We start from the raw sequence: 14,227 nt of genomic DNA, 5'->3' as shown, positions 1-14,227 counted from the left end.
CCCCTGGCTTTCAGGATTCACCTCAAGCACCACTCCCTCCATGAAGACTCTGCTGCCGCCTGTTCCCTCCCCACTCTCTTTTTGGAAGAGCCAACCACTCCCTACTTTGTGGCCCTCTAGTTCCCACTCCTCTCCACTGGGTCACTGGCTGATGGCTCCGGCCTGACCTTCGGGCTGCCTGCCAGCTAAGGCTGGGTCCAACTGCTCTGTCCAGGCCCGTCCATACAAACAAGGCACAGGAGGTAGACTTCAGGAACATACGCTCCGTCAGATGGATGAATTACATCGCTTCCATACAAACTCAGCCACGCAGAGCCAACTACACTCGCACCCTGGGGAGTCGATCCCTTCCTACACTGCCTACAATCCTAAATCTTACTGGGCTTGGTAGGCTCCATCCCCAAAATCACCATCAACCCGGGACCTACAAAGGAGGGACCTGGGGCCGACAGGTGAAGTCTCTCAACCCAAGGAGCCTATCTAGAGTGGCATGACCAGCCCTAAAGTCCAGGCCCCGCCCTATCCCCATGCTAGCATGCAGTGCACATGGCTGTTCAGATGAGTCACAGAGCCACCACCTAACACAGCAGGCACCTGAGAGACGCGGGTGGAATGAGGAATACATTCGCACATATATATTCATACACGCTTTTCATTTTCAGTTGACAACTTTCTAGAGAGAACTGAATATTTAACATCAAAGACCAAACCCACTCAACAACACAGTGCCATTTAAGAATTTCTCATGTACCAAAGCTTAGCAAATGATGCGAATGCTATTTAACCGAGCTGCAAGTAGCGGCCAGAGGAGCCGTGTGGGGCCAGAGGGAGATGAAGACGCAGGGTGGCAACCCCTCAGCCAACAGTGCTGCACCACGAGTCACCAACGCACAGCCCCAGCCCCGCCAAGCCCCTAGGGCATGAAGGAAGCCCAGGGGATGGTGTGTGACTAGAAGACAGGCAGGCTGGGTCCCTGAAGGCAGGCACAGGGCACGGGTCCAGCTCAACAGTCCTTAGGTCCACTCACCAGCAAGCCTCTGAGGGGCCTCTGAGCCCCCAAAAGGGTCAGGAGCAGGGGGCAGAGGGGACAGGGGCCACACAAGAACAGGAGCAGCAGCAATAGAAGGAAAAAGGAATGACACAGAGGCAGTGACTCCATGGAAGCTGACCACACAGAGTTATGAAGAAATAGGGAAACTCTACCCAGCACCTCCTAACCAAGAAGGCCCAGGGTGCCTGAGGCCACTGACATCCCTCCACATGCGTACAGAGGACCGCAGCAGCCAGCAGCCACCGGACCCAGCTCTGTCGCCACACGGCGTCCTCTACAGCCCAGGGAACAGGCAGTGCAGCGCCCCAGGAGCACGCACCCTGGACAGAGGGAGTCAAGGCAGGCACCGCCCAGAGCAGGGGGCAGTCACACTGCAGGGCTGGGTGTGTGTGAGTTAGTGAGTGTGTGTGTGTGTGTGTGTGTTTGTATGTGTATAGGAAGAATTTAGGCAGTGGAGCACCCCCACCATTTAACAAGGCCCCTCACTTTCAGAGGGCTTGTCTCACACATGCACGCACACGTACACACAAACACACACTCTCTCAAGGCTATATCTACTCATAACCATGAATGCAGTACTTTCCTCAGCAGCCTAAGTGCTGGATAAAACCAATTTGGCAAATAGGACATACCCAACTTCACCCAGGGAGGATGCCGAGGGGAGCCCAAGTCCTCTCGGCACAACAAGCTCCCGGGCTCTGTGGAACATGAAACAGGCTGCTGCAGGAGGAGAGATCTGAGCAGGCCGGAGCCCCTGACTCAGTTCCACAGCAGGAGCCTCCATGAGTCCGCGTCTCTGAGCTGTACCTGAGATAGACCGAGTTCTGCCTGAGCACAGCCTCGGAAGAGACATGGAATGCGCTATACACTACGGGGCAAATCAGTAGCACGAAACAGGCTCGGCAGGAGGTGGCTAAGCCTTCAGTTAGCAAACAAACAGTGCTGAAGCACCTGCCAAGTGAGTGCCCTTTCACAGGCAACCCAATGACCCAGCAATTACCTTCTTCCCCTCATCCAAGTCAGGACAGAGGGCGTCTGCCCACCCAGACTCCGGGACGCTCCGCACCAGCCTGGGTAGTAATGTACTTTAAAAGAGCACCCTTGTATTACTTTGAGGAAAAGTGGAGAATTCCAATTTCTTATTGACTGAAGAGAGCTAACAGTCAGTCCAAATTCTTCAGATTTAACTCGGCTTGATGTCCGCTGTCATCCAACTAACATGTAAATAAAGGACAGCCAGCTCAAGCATTGAACAAAAATGACCTTTAACGTGGCAAGCAGGCTGAAACAGTGAAAAGCGGGTGTCCCGTGGAGGCATGTGACACTGCACACAAAGCCTGGCTCTGCCGCTAAAGGCACATGCTTTTAGGGCACTGCTCCTGAGGCCCACCCCTTACAGAATCCCAGGCAGACCTGCGGACCCCACATGCCATCACCACCATAGCAAACCCCAGATGGGTGTGGCATTCAACCCCTTCCCCCCACTCCACTGCCACAAGCCTGACCACTATCACCTTGTGCCTGGTCCGCAGTGACAGTCTCCTGGCTGGTCTTCCTGCTAACACCCCCACACTCCACATCCTGCTGAGCAGCAGAGGTTGCTGCTAAAAATGTCAGGTCACACCATCTGTCCCCCGTGGCTTCCCAAGACCCTGACAAGACAATGCACTCCTGAGCATGGCTTCAGGTGTGTGCCCAGCCGCTCCCTGCTCTCTGGCCTCCTCGCCGGCAATGGGTGCTCTCTCACCAGGCCCAGCCACTCTGCGGCTGTCTCAGGGCCTTTGCACTGCTGCTCTTTCCACCTGGAATCCCCGTCTCCCAAACTTCCCATGGCTCCCACGATGTTCCACCCAAGTCTTAGTTCACATGCATCTCCTCAGAGACAAGCTCCTCTGCCACCTCCCTACACAAAGCAGCAGCTCCTCCACCGCACTGCGCCGGCTCTGGCCTGCAGCTCTCGCCCAGTTCAAGGTGGGTCCCTGGGAAGGGTTTCCTCCACCCACTTTATAGCAGTGCCCTCAGTCCCGCACGGCAGGCACAGAGGAGGACTGGGAAGCTCTTTGTGGCTGAATGGAGGCGTGGATGGTGGAGGCGCGGATGGTGGAGGCGAGGATGGTGCAGCTGCTCCCTGGTGCCCTGCATGTGAGCCCTCCCCTCCCTCCCTTCTTCAGGTTTTGTGCCATTGGCAGGGCCTGGGCTCATTCTGGGGGTCTTCGTGGACAGATAATGAAGGCCATGGGTGCCTGCCTGGGTTTGTGATCAGCCTCTCCCATCTGTTTCCTCTACCAGGCAATGCTGCAGCCTGGCACTTCAAACGTCAACCAGTCAGGACCTCAGGGCCCCCACCTGTCTGAGTGGAAAAATGCACAGAGAGGAAGGGGCAGAAGTAACTCCACTGAAAGGGACAGGGAAGATAGAAGTACTTGGTGAAGGGAGACTGTAGAGAGGTGACGGGAAGAGAGGGTGGTGAAAGCTGAGGAGGGAGGAGGAGAGGAGCCTTCTATGCAGAGAAAAGAGCATGTGTGCAGACACGGAGAAGAACACACGCACACACACGCAAAGAAGAGCACACACACGGAGAAGAGCGCACACATGTGGAGAAGAGCACACACACGGAGAAGAGCACACACAAAGAAGAGCACACACACGTGGAGAAGAGCACATGCACACAGAAGAGTACACACACACGAAGCGTGCACAGAGAAAAACCCGTGTACACAGAGAAGAGTGTAAGTGTACCAATCTACACACACAGAGAAAAGCTCATGTGCACAGAGAGTACATGCGCACACATGAAAAGCGCATGTGCACATATACACACGCAGGAAAGAGCCCATGTACACACACACACACACACACACAGAGGCACAAGTGCACATACACAAAAAAGAACACACACACACACACACAAACACAGCTCAGGGTCTATCTGGGACACACACATAGCCATGGGCCAGTGACACAGCTCAGGGTCTATCTGGGAAATACATGTGGCTGAGAAATGGAGGGAGCAGCCTTTCCTTAGTGACTTGCTCGTAGGTGGAGAGCTGTTTCTTTTCTCCCTGAAAAGGCTTCCTATTTCCAAGCCTTCCTATTCCAAGGATCTGGGATGGAGAGGCCCTGCCAGATGAAACCCACGGTGCACGCTCCTGCATCTGCCATCAGCGCAGTCTCTGCCACTAAGAGGAGGCCTGAGTGTCCTTCCTGCTCTGGGATGTGCTGCCTGCAAGCTGTGTCCAGGCCCACCATCCCCACTATAGACAGCGGCGCCCAGGCAGCTCACCTATCCTAAATGCACACCAGCCTCGCCAATTAAATCACTGCCACAAACCACACAGAGCTGTGCAGCCCCTCCCCAACATTTATTCTGGGCAGGCTCTCCTTGCTCTCCATGTAATTACAAATCTAAATTCACCTTCTGGCTGCTTATCTCCATCCAACGATAGCTATTAATTTAGAAAGTAAGAAAACATATATGATTTACATTTTTTTGGGTAGCAGCAGGGAAGAAAAGGTAAATAACTTGCTTGAATTTCCTGCAGCTGCCCTTTCTCCCATCACTGCTGTGCTGAGGGCAAACCAAGAACCAAGATGGCTCCATCCTTAACTAAGCCAAACGCAGGTCGCAGGTCCCAGGCGCCCCGCACATGGCTGAGAGGCTAATGTGGGCCCCACCTGCCTGCAGTTGGCCCTAGCTCAACTCACCCCAGCTGCAGGACCTCCCACCACCCACCAGGAAACTGCAAAAGGGGCAGCCATCCCACCAACGCGGCAGACAGAAACCTACCTCTCAAAATGCTACCGCAGCTCAGCCTTGTCTAGACTCTGAGGAGGAAAATCCCCACCACCTACAACAATAGAAACAAGGTTCCATAAACAGAGAATGCCTGGGACACTGGAAGGTCAGGACCCCAGAAGGATGGAGAAGGACCACTGATTCCTGCCCGCCCACAGGTTGAAGAACAGCCTGCGGGAAACCAGCAAGGCAGCAGGAGGCTCGGCCCCTAGGTTCAGGACATCCCTGGCCATGCCCCAGAGGCTCCCTTGGCTCCAACTTCTGGGACCACTGGCCCTCGAGTGTCCGCCTTGAGAGACCCACTCAGCTCAGTCCCCAGAGGCCCTGCCTGTCCCCCACCCGCCAACCGACTGCAGGCTCCTCTTCCGGCACCCACCCCGTGCCCTCCTTCCCAGGGCCGGCTGCAGGGCTGGAAGCTAAGGATGCTGGCCCAGGGGATGGCTACTCAGGACACCCTGCACAGACCCAAATCAATCTGCTGCTTTACCAACTTGCTCACGAAAGGCTCTGAGCAGAGGTGACAGTCACAGACCCCAAGCTCCTCTTCACGCCGGCAAGCTGTGAAGCCAACTCACAGGATGACTGTCTCCATCAGAAAGGACAGAGGCCTCCTCCAGGCCCGGGCTTCCCTTTCCTTTCGGCTGCTGTTTTCACTGACTCATTCCTTTTTATCTTTTGTCTTAAATCACTTCATATGAGTTATGCTGGTGTTTCGAAATGGCAAAAACTAGTTCTAATCCCAAAGTAATTTAGTATCATTTTAAAAACTCCTTCCCAAATCACCTGATTTGTACTGTGGTACCTAAGAGTCTCCACCGTCCCCCTCTGAAAGCTGCAGAGGCTTTAAAACATTTTCTCGCCCAGGCGTGGTGGCTCACGCCTGTAATCCCAGCACTTTGGGAGGCCGAGGCACGTGGATCACGAGGTCAGGAGATCGAGACCATCCCGGCTAACACGGTAAAACCCTGTCTCTACTAAAAATACAAAAAAAATTAGCCAGGCATGGTGGCAGGCGCCTGTAGTCCCAGCTACACAGGAGGCTGAGGCAGAAGAATGGCGAGAACCCGGGAGGTGGAGCTGGCAGTGAGCTGAGATTGCGCCACCGCACTCCAGCCTGGGTGACAGACCGAGACTCTGTCTCCAAAAAAAAAAAAAAAAAAAAAAAAAAAAACATTTTCTCGGCTGGGTGCAGTGGCTCACGCCTGTAATCCCAGCACTTTGGGAAGCCGAGGCAGGCAGATCACCTGAGGTCAGGAGTTCGAGACCAGCCTGACCAACATGGAGAAACCCCGTCTCTACTAAAAATACAAAATTAGCCGGGCGTGGTGGCGCATGCCTGTAGTCCCAGCTACTCGGGAGGCTGAGGCAGGAGAATGGCTTGAACCCGGGAGGCGGAGGTTGCTGTGAGCCGAGATCACGCCACTGTACTCCAGCCTGAGCAACAAGAGCGAAACTCCGTCTCAAAGAAAAAAAATTTTTTCTCATCCTGGTCACCAGCAGGCAAGCCAGGAAAGCGCTCGCGGCTGAGAGCACACTCGGATGGTATTGCCGAGGGTTACCCTGAAATTATCTTGCCGCGTGATTTTCACCACAATGAGCTCGCCACATAGCAGACATCACTGAAAGCCTGTTGTAAGAAAAAGAGGTCCCATCCCCAACACCAACGGACACATGCTGTGGGACTGTGAAGCCCTGCATCAAATAATCGTACCTTTTTTCTTTTTCTTTTTTTTTTTTCAAAAAACCGCACTGAGCCAGTTCTAAGCTTTTGCTCTCAGACTGGTAGGTAGGTAGATAGATAGATAGATAGACAGATAGATACATAGATAGATACATAGATAGGTACATAGATAGATTTTATTTAGATATGAATATATGTATACATACACATATATACATACATATATATGACAGATTGCATATCATTTTTTTCCAAATAAGCATTTTCAAAGTCTACAGGGTGACACTTAAAGGGGTCTGGGTAAAAATTAAGCATGCCACCTCCCTTGAAGGTGCGTCCACGGGCGGCGGGGCCCTTGGCAGCAGCCCAGCAAGCTCTGAGCAACTGATGCTTTCCCCGGTTTGCTGGGAGTTCCTACCACCCCTCAATCCCAACCACTACCCAGTGCCTCCACTGCTGCCTTAAACAGTCTCAGCCAGAAAAGAAGTCAGGTAAGAATCTCTTCAAGGAGATTCCTTTCCTCCCGCGTCCACTGGGGCTGTCTCACAGCAGCGGCCCAGCCGAGAGGAAATACGCTCCTGTGTGCTGCTTCTTACCCTGCTGGGGCAGGCACAGGGAAGACCTGGCTGCTGCAGAACATTGAGGGGGCCTCTCAGACTCCCCATGCCCCTGGACAGGGCCCGATTCCTCGCAACTCCCTCAGGACCTTGCTGGCCCCTCTAGACTCACGCTCAGAGCAGCGACCAGAGGCGAGAGCTAGGGTGGAAGTCCACTGAAGCGAAACAGGAAGAGCCGACAGGTCCCCAAATTCAAGCGGCAAAAGCCAGAGGTACTAAGCCAAGAATCTCAGAGAAGAGGCCTAGCCAGAGCAGCCACCAGGGCGGGGAGGGCACACAGGCTGCTTGGATGCCTGGTCCACAGCTTCCCCGAGCACAGCCGCCCCTGCAGGCCGAACCTCGCTCTGCTACCATCCTGTGGGTTCTCGAAGGGGGGCCCCTTCACCTGCAGCCTGGGATGCCTGTGCCGCTGCACTTCACCTCGGCCCTCGGCCCTCAGCCCTCAGTCCCGGACGCCCACCAGGCTGAGGTCTGTGACCCCCTGCAGGGCGTGAGGCTGGGTTGCAGAGTCCCCTGAGGAAACAGATCCACAGAGACACCAGGTGCACCAGGGAGAGATCCGCGGCCCAACCGGGCCAGGAAGTAGAAGAAATCACAGAGCAGGGAAGTGAGGCGGCCCCAGCAATTCAGCACGACCCTCCAGAGTGGAGTGCCCCATACGCTGCCCCTCCTCGGGCTGTCTTCTCCAATTCTTTCAGCCACCCTGGAATGCAGTCGGCAGGATACAAACTGGTTTCATTGACAACTGTATATGATCTCTCTGGGTTTCACGCACATCTGTCTCCATCCCTCACTTCAACTGTGCGCTGCTGAGGACAGAGACATCTGAGTCTTCGTGTCCCCACGTGCCCACCGGGTGTCTGTCTGCTGGTGTTCTTCGGGAATCACCACCATTACAACTTTGTGTGTCAAAAATGCAGGTGTGTTACTTGCAGTTATCGCAGGAAAGGTGAAAACCATGTGCCCACTTGAACGGGACTCTGAGTGGAGGCGAAGAGTCAGCCCAGTGGAAGGGCTGGCTTAGCGGACACAGCGGGGCTCTGTCCCAGGACAGCAACTCGCATTCCAGCAAGTGAGCTGTCACTTAAGTGGTGATATTATCTAGCAAAGGGTAATAAAGGAAGGACGCCCTAAGGATGTGGCTGTGTTTAAGGACAACACAGAATAATCTGAAATGCTTCAAACAAGAAGTACTCACTGGATATCATTAGCTACTAAAGTTCTAGTAACATTCTTGATGTTCACGTCTTTGTTAGAGAGTGGGAATTCATTAAAAGTAGTACAAACTTTAAACTCTTCCCAAAGTATCTTTTCTGCAAATCAGTTAATACTCAACAATAATAAAAATGGTTGCTACTACTGAGTACCACCAGGGCTGAAGAAATTTAAAAACCAGAGGCATTCCCAGCTTGCTTGCCAAACTTAGAAATCTGAACGCCAGAACATGCATGCTAATTCAGAAGGAAAAGGTTCTTCCTAAAAACCTCAACAGCACTCTCCCACAGAAGGCTCCCAGGAGGGGCTTGAGGTTCCCTACTAATGAGCTCAGTCTTCACCGTGTCCACCTAACAAACACCCTACATGCCTCCAAGGCAGGCCCGGAACACCAGCAGTTCAGTGCACATGAGGGAGCTCAGAGATTTTGCATAACTAAAAAGGAAATATATTGAAATTGAAAATGTTGCTGTACTCACGTTTACTTATAAACAATCTGATTTGAGAAATTTTAAAACATCATAATTCTATATGCATCAGCAATGTGACATCACAGTATATAAAGCGCCATGGAGATGATTTCTGGGAGAGAAGCAAAATAGAGAATTCTACTGAGAAGACCTGTGGGATGTACAGCCCTCAAAATCCAGAAGCATCGTAGCCTCAGAAAGAACAAATTATTTACAACTCAAGCTTCTGCAACATGATTCAAGGAACATTCCCCCCATGTGAGTTATAACACTTGATGAATGAAACCAAAATCAAACTGTAGAAATCTAGAATAAGGGTTAAAAGGCAACCATATATCACATAAAATCCACACTGAGTATACCAAAACTACTGACTATATGTTTACAACCTAATTAATGGGTAGAACTCTCTTGTGATGAGCAGTAATGCCACATTTGGTGTGTGAATTACTCAACATTCGCCTCATTCAAATACGTTAATTTACAGCCCACGTTTTGTGCCCACGTCAGGTGTCTTGACAGGTTAACAAAACACAGAGGTTTCATTATGTCCAAGGAACTAAGTACTGAAAATAAACAACACTTTCACACCAAGCATCACATCACTATTACCAGAGAACACAACGCAGCTGAGAGGATTCCACATCAGGGTGTAACTGAAGAATCAGTACAATGGTCAGAAAGCACTTTCCAAATTAAAGAGAAACCTGGCTTCCACGTCTGGCAGCATGGCACATTGCATGTTAGCATACTTAATCCTGCAGTGTGGCCTGGCACGTTAGATGCCAACAAACTTTTGAAATATGCACTTTTAAAAATCCATCATGACCAATCTGGATTTATTTCAGGAATATACAGTTGGCTCGGTACTAGAAAATCTAATAAAACTCACTACGTTAACACATCAAAGAAGCAAAAACATATCTCAGATGGGAGAAAAAAGGATTTGATAAGCCTCCACAACCATTTATGATTTTAAAACTAAGAGCAAGGCACCCTCTTTAACATAGTAAAGATTAAAATCACAAGTCAATGGTGCAATGTTAAAAGACATCCCTTTAAAATCAGCAGTGAGACCAGGATGTTTGCTTTCCCCACTAAGATTAGTACATGAAGGTTTAAAGAAAATTTATTTTGTAATGGGCAAAAATTAGAAAGAACTCCAGTGTCCGTCAACGGGTGCACAGACAGACACACTGTGGTATGGCCATACGGGAATACTACTCAGCAGGAAAAGGCAATGAACTGCTGATACTTGCAACAGCACGTGCAAACCTCAAAACCACTAAGTAAAAGAACACACAGACTAAGGTCTACAGTTTGTATGATTCCATTTATATGAAATTCTACAAAAGGGCAGAACTCTAGAGACAGAAAGATCAGCAGTTGTCAAGTGCAAGGGTGGGGAGAGGAGACTGACACAAAGGGACATGGGGAACCTCGCAGAGTGACGGAAATGTTCTGTATCACATATTAGGGGGCTGGTACATACCTATAAACACAGCTGTCAAGCCGGGCGCGGTTACTCACGCCTGTAATCCCAGCACCTTGGGAGGCCGAGGCAGGTGGATCTCCAGGTCAGGAGTTCAAGACCAGTCTGACCAAGATGGTGAAACCCCATCTCTATTAAAAATACAAAAATTAGCTGGACATGGTGGTGGACGCCTGTAATCCCAGCTACTCGGGAGTCTGAGGCAAGAGAATCGCTTGAACCCAGGAAGCAGAGGTTGCAGTGAGCCGAGACTGCGCCACTGCACTCCAGCAGCCTGGGCAACAGAGCGAGGCTCCATCTCAAAAAAAAAAAAAAAAAACCACAGCTGTCAAAACATCCAATTATAAACCTAAAATAGGTGAATTTTATTAGACCTTGATAAAGCTGACCACAGGGAGAGAAAGAGAAAGGGAAGGAGAAAAGGAGGAAGAGAAGGAAAGTAGAAACTGATCACAGTGGACCCGGTCATCACCTGTGGAATGGGTAAGCGAATGTTTCGATAGATGCAGGGGGTTGGAGGGATGCTTACAGCACAAATCCTTCTTCCTACTAGAGGCCCAAACTTTAGGAGAGCATACAACTAAAAAAATCAAAGTTACATTTTCCCTGATCCATACAGCTAAGTATACAACCATGTCACTTTGAATGACAGGCTAAGTTACAGCCAGTAGGAAAGAAGCAGAAGTGCTATGAGCAGCTGCTGGGACACACCTTTAAAGTGGGGGTATGGCCTCCTCTATCCACGTCTTACGATCCCTGCTAGTGGAATGCAAATGTGATAAAGAGTGCTAGGCCAGCCACCTTGGACCATGAGGTCAAAGCCAAGCATATAGAGGAACAAACAATTTGCTGACAACGACCTCGTACTGGAGATAGTAATCGAGTTCTGGCCTGCAAAGGCACCATTATTAGGGATCTGCCATCACTTGCAGATGTATTCAAATCTCGCCTCTACACCTCTACAATGCCAGAAACCATAACTCAATGTTTTCTACTGGACAACACAAGACAAACTTTTTTTTTTTTTTTTTTGAAACAAAGTATTGCTCTGTCACCCAGGCTGGAGTGCAGTGGCGCCACCTCGGCTGACTGCAGCCTCCACCTCCCGGGTTCAAGCAATTCTCCTGCCTCAGCCTCCCAAGTAGCTGGGACTACAGGTACACCCCACCACACCTGGCTAATATTTTTATTTTTCATAGAGACGAGGTTTCGCCATGTTGGCCAGGCTGGTCTTGAACTCCTGACCTCAGCTGATCTGCTTATCTTGGCCTCCCGAAGTGCTGGGATTACAGGTGTGAGCCACCACGCCCAGCCAAGACAAACATTTCAATACTTTCCTAATGCCCCTTGCTGCTCATCATTCAGTTTCCCCGCACACACGAGGCTGTGCTCAGGTTACCCACTCTTCACACTCTTTCCAGCCTGCAGAAGCCTGGCTCTCCCAGAAGCTCATCTACCCTCCAAGTTGATCCACTCTGCCAAGACTTGCTGAACTGGAACCTGGAGAGGATCAGCACCCCCAGGGGGAGCACGTGGTACCTGAGCAAGACCTATTGCAGAGGGAGTGAAAGGAAACTGAATCTTGAAATCCCAAACTCATTGAGCCAAAGAGAAAAGTCAAGGTGGGACCTGGGCCATGCAAACTTGCCTTCCCCTTTTGGTTCCAAAATAAGATGGCTACACGATGAAGCTACATGCCTCCCCCATATTTTGCCCACAAGGAAATTCCTAGTGAGCTGCAAGATCTTTTAAGGTGTTTCTGTAAAAATTTCACCATGGCAGTGTAAATGGATAACTCATGTTCACAGGTGCACCCCAGCCCACCAGACACAAATGCATATCTGATTGTTCCCTGCCCCATTGTGTCTAGGTTATCTTATGTAACGTGCAGACTCCCTGCATTTTCCCTCTGCTCCATTTGTCTGTGTTGTTTTAGGTTAAAAAAAAATGCAGATTCACTGAGCCAGACAAAGGCATGAATGTTTTTCTCTGTCTCCCTCATATATGAAAATTGTGCACTTCTCAATATCCGGCCCTGTCCCCTTTAAATTTGGAGCCCTGAAAATCATCTTGAGAGAAAGACATAGACCTGTCTCCCAGGCGTGTGTCCTTAACTTTGGCAAATAAACCTCCTAAAAATGATTGAGCGTTGTCTCATCATTTTTCTCAATTGACAGGGGAGGCTTTCCAAACCAACAGCTCAAGGCCCACGGGGGTCAGAGACAAGAGGACCAATTGCCAATTGCTACCACTAGCAGTGACTCAGGGTCCACACTCTGAGACCAAGAGGCCTGAGAGGTCAGCTGTACAAAGAAGGCGGCAAGTGGTAGGAAAAAATAAATAAGAATAAACCAAAGGTCCTGTGGCAGGCTCTATTTCCCATTTTTAAAATCGTAAGTAAAAAGGAGGTTATAACAAATTATCTCATTTTCCAGGTATGATAGGCACAACTACTAAAAAGGACAATCAAAGAGAAGTGTCTCAAAATGACTACTTCTGTTGGATACTAATTTTCTCTTTTTGTAGTCTACAATCTATAAGTACTTTTGCTTTAACAATCCTGAGGTTTTTTTTTTTTTAACAAGATTTACTGCACAGACAAGAAATGTCAAAGTTTAAAAGTGCCTTTACTGAATCAATCAACATGCAAAACAAAATATCTCAAATAATAAAAAAATTCAGCTTTAAAGAGATAACATTTACTATAACAAGAAAAGCATGTGATAACTAAGAATAAATCTAATAAAACATGTGAGGCAGGAGAATAGGGTCTGGAGGCAGGTAACCTAAGGCCAATTCACACTAGCTTCCTAGAACTAAATCAAAAAAAAACTTTCCACGCCCAGGTAACAAAAGGACCAGAGGCTACTCCCTTCACAATCCACCCCTTTTCTGCATGGCAGATGAAAAACTGAAAGTACCTCTGATTGGTCCCCTCCAGCAACCTAGCAGCCTGGTCCCAGGCCAAGTCTTCATCTGCATAGGAATATAATTTTGTGACTTCAGCCTCTGATTGGTCACTTTCTGCAACCAATCAGACATTTGCATAGGGTGCTTCACTTCAGCCTCTCATTGGTTGCTTTCTGCAACCAATCAGACTGATCGCGGGCCACTACTTCATTTACATAGGGTGTACACTAAGTAACCGATGGGAAACCTCTAGAGGGTATTTAAATCCCAGAAAATCCAGTTACCAGGTCCTTGAACTGCTTGCTTAGGTCCACTCCCGACCTGTGGAGTGTGCTTTCGTTTTCAATAAATCTCTGCTTTTGTTGCTTCATTCTTTCCTTGCTTTGTTTGTGCATTTTGTCCAATTCTTTGTTCAAAGCACCAAGAACCTGGACACCCTCCACCGGTAACACATGTACAAGACGCTTCATGGGGGAAATTCAAAACCTTCACTGAAAAGCATTAAAAATGACTTTTAAAAGAGGAACTAGCACGTTCACGAAAATGAATATTTAATTTCATAAAGCTATCCATTCTCCCAAACTAAAAATTGTCTTTTCTGACCCCTAACTTTCCATGGAATAGAAAGATTCCATGCAATTCCAGTCATAAACCAAACAGACCCAAAAAACAAAAAACAAGTGAAAGACCTTGGCAAACTGACTCTGAGACGTATGTGGAAGAGCAAGGGGTGGGACTGGCCAGTCCACGGTGAAGAGGAAACCAGTGGGCGGTGCGCGCCCCCACCAGGTAGGAGAACGTCATGAAGCTAAATTACTTGCGGGGTGCGATATGAAGGGAAGACTACCTAAATAATGGGACAAAAAAACAACACAACACAACACAGGTCTATATGAATGTGGCAGTGACAGAAAACAGGAGTGACATCACAAATATGGGAGATGAACTGGACCCAAAAACAGTATGGGGCCTGCCGCTGTCCCAGGAGGAAATTA

General features: G+C 49.5%; 1 protein-coding gene and 1 long non-coding RNA gene across 4 annotated transcripts in view; one reads left to right on the top strand and one right to left on the bottom strand.

Moving 5' to 3' along the window:
- TBC1D22A (TBC1 domain family member 22A) overlaps nt 1–14,227 on the bottom strand; it is a 421,784-nt gene that overhangs the window by 270,803 nt on the left and 136,754 nt on the right. The gene's annotated exons all lie outside the window — the stretch shown is intronic.
- LOC134739274 (uncharacterized) lies at nt 8,918–12,678 on the top strand. Its single transcript, XR_010125896.1, has 2 exons — nt 8,918–9,088; nt 11,744–12,678. It is a non-coding gene; the product is annotated as an uncharacterized LOC134739274 (long non-coding RNA).

This window comes from Pongo pygmaeus, chromosome 23 (assembly GCF_028885625.2).
Source record: "Pongo pygmaeus isolate AG05252 chromosome 23, NHGRI_mPonPyg2-v2.0_pri, whole genome shotgun sequence".
NCBI lineage: Eukaryota > Metazoa > Chordata > Mammalia > Primates > Hominidae > Pongo > Pongo pygmaeus.
Note: the sequence above shows the minus strand (reverse complement) of the source record. Positions and strands in the feature narration are given on the sequence as shown.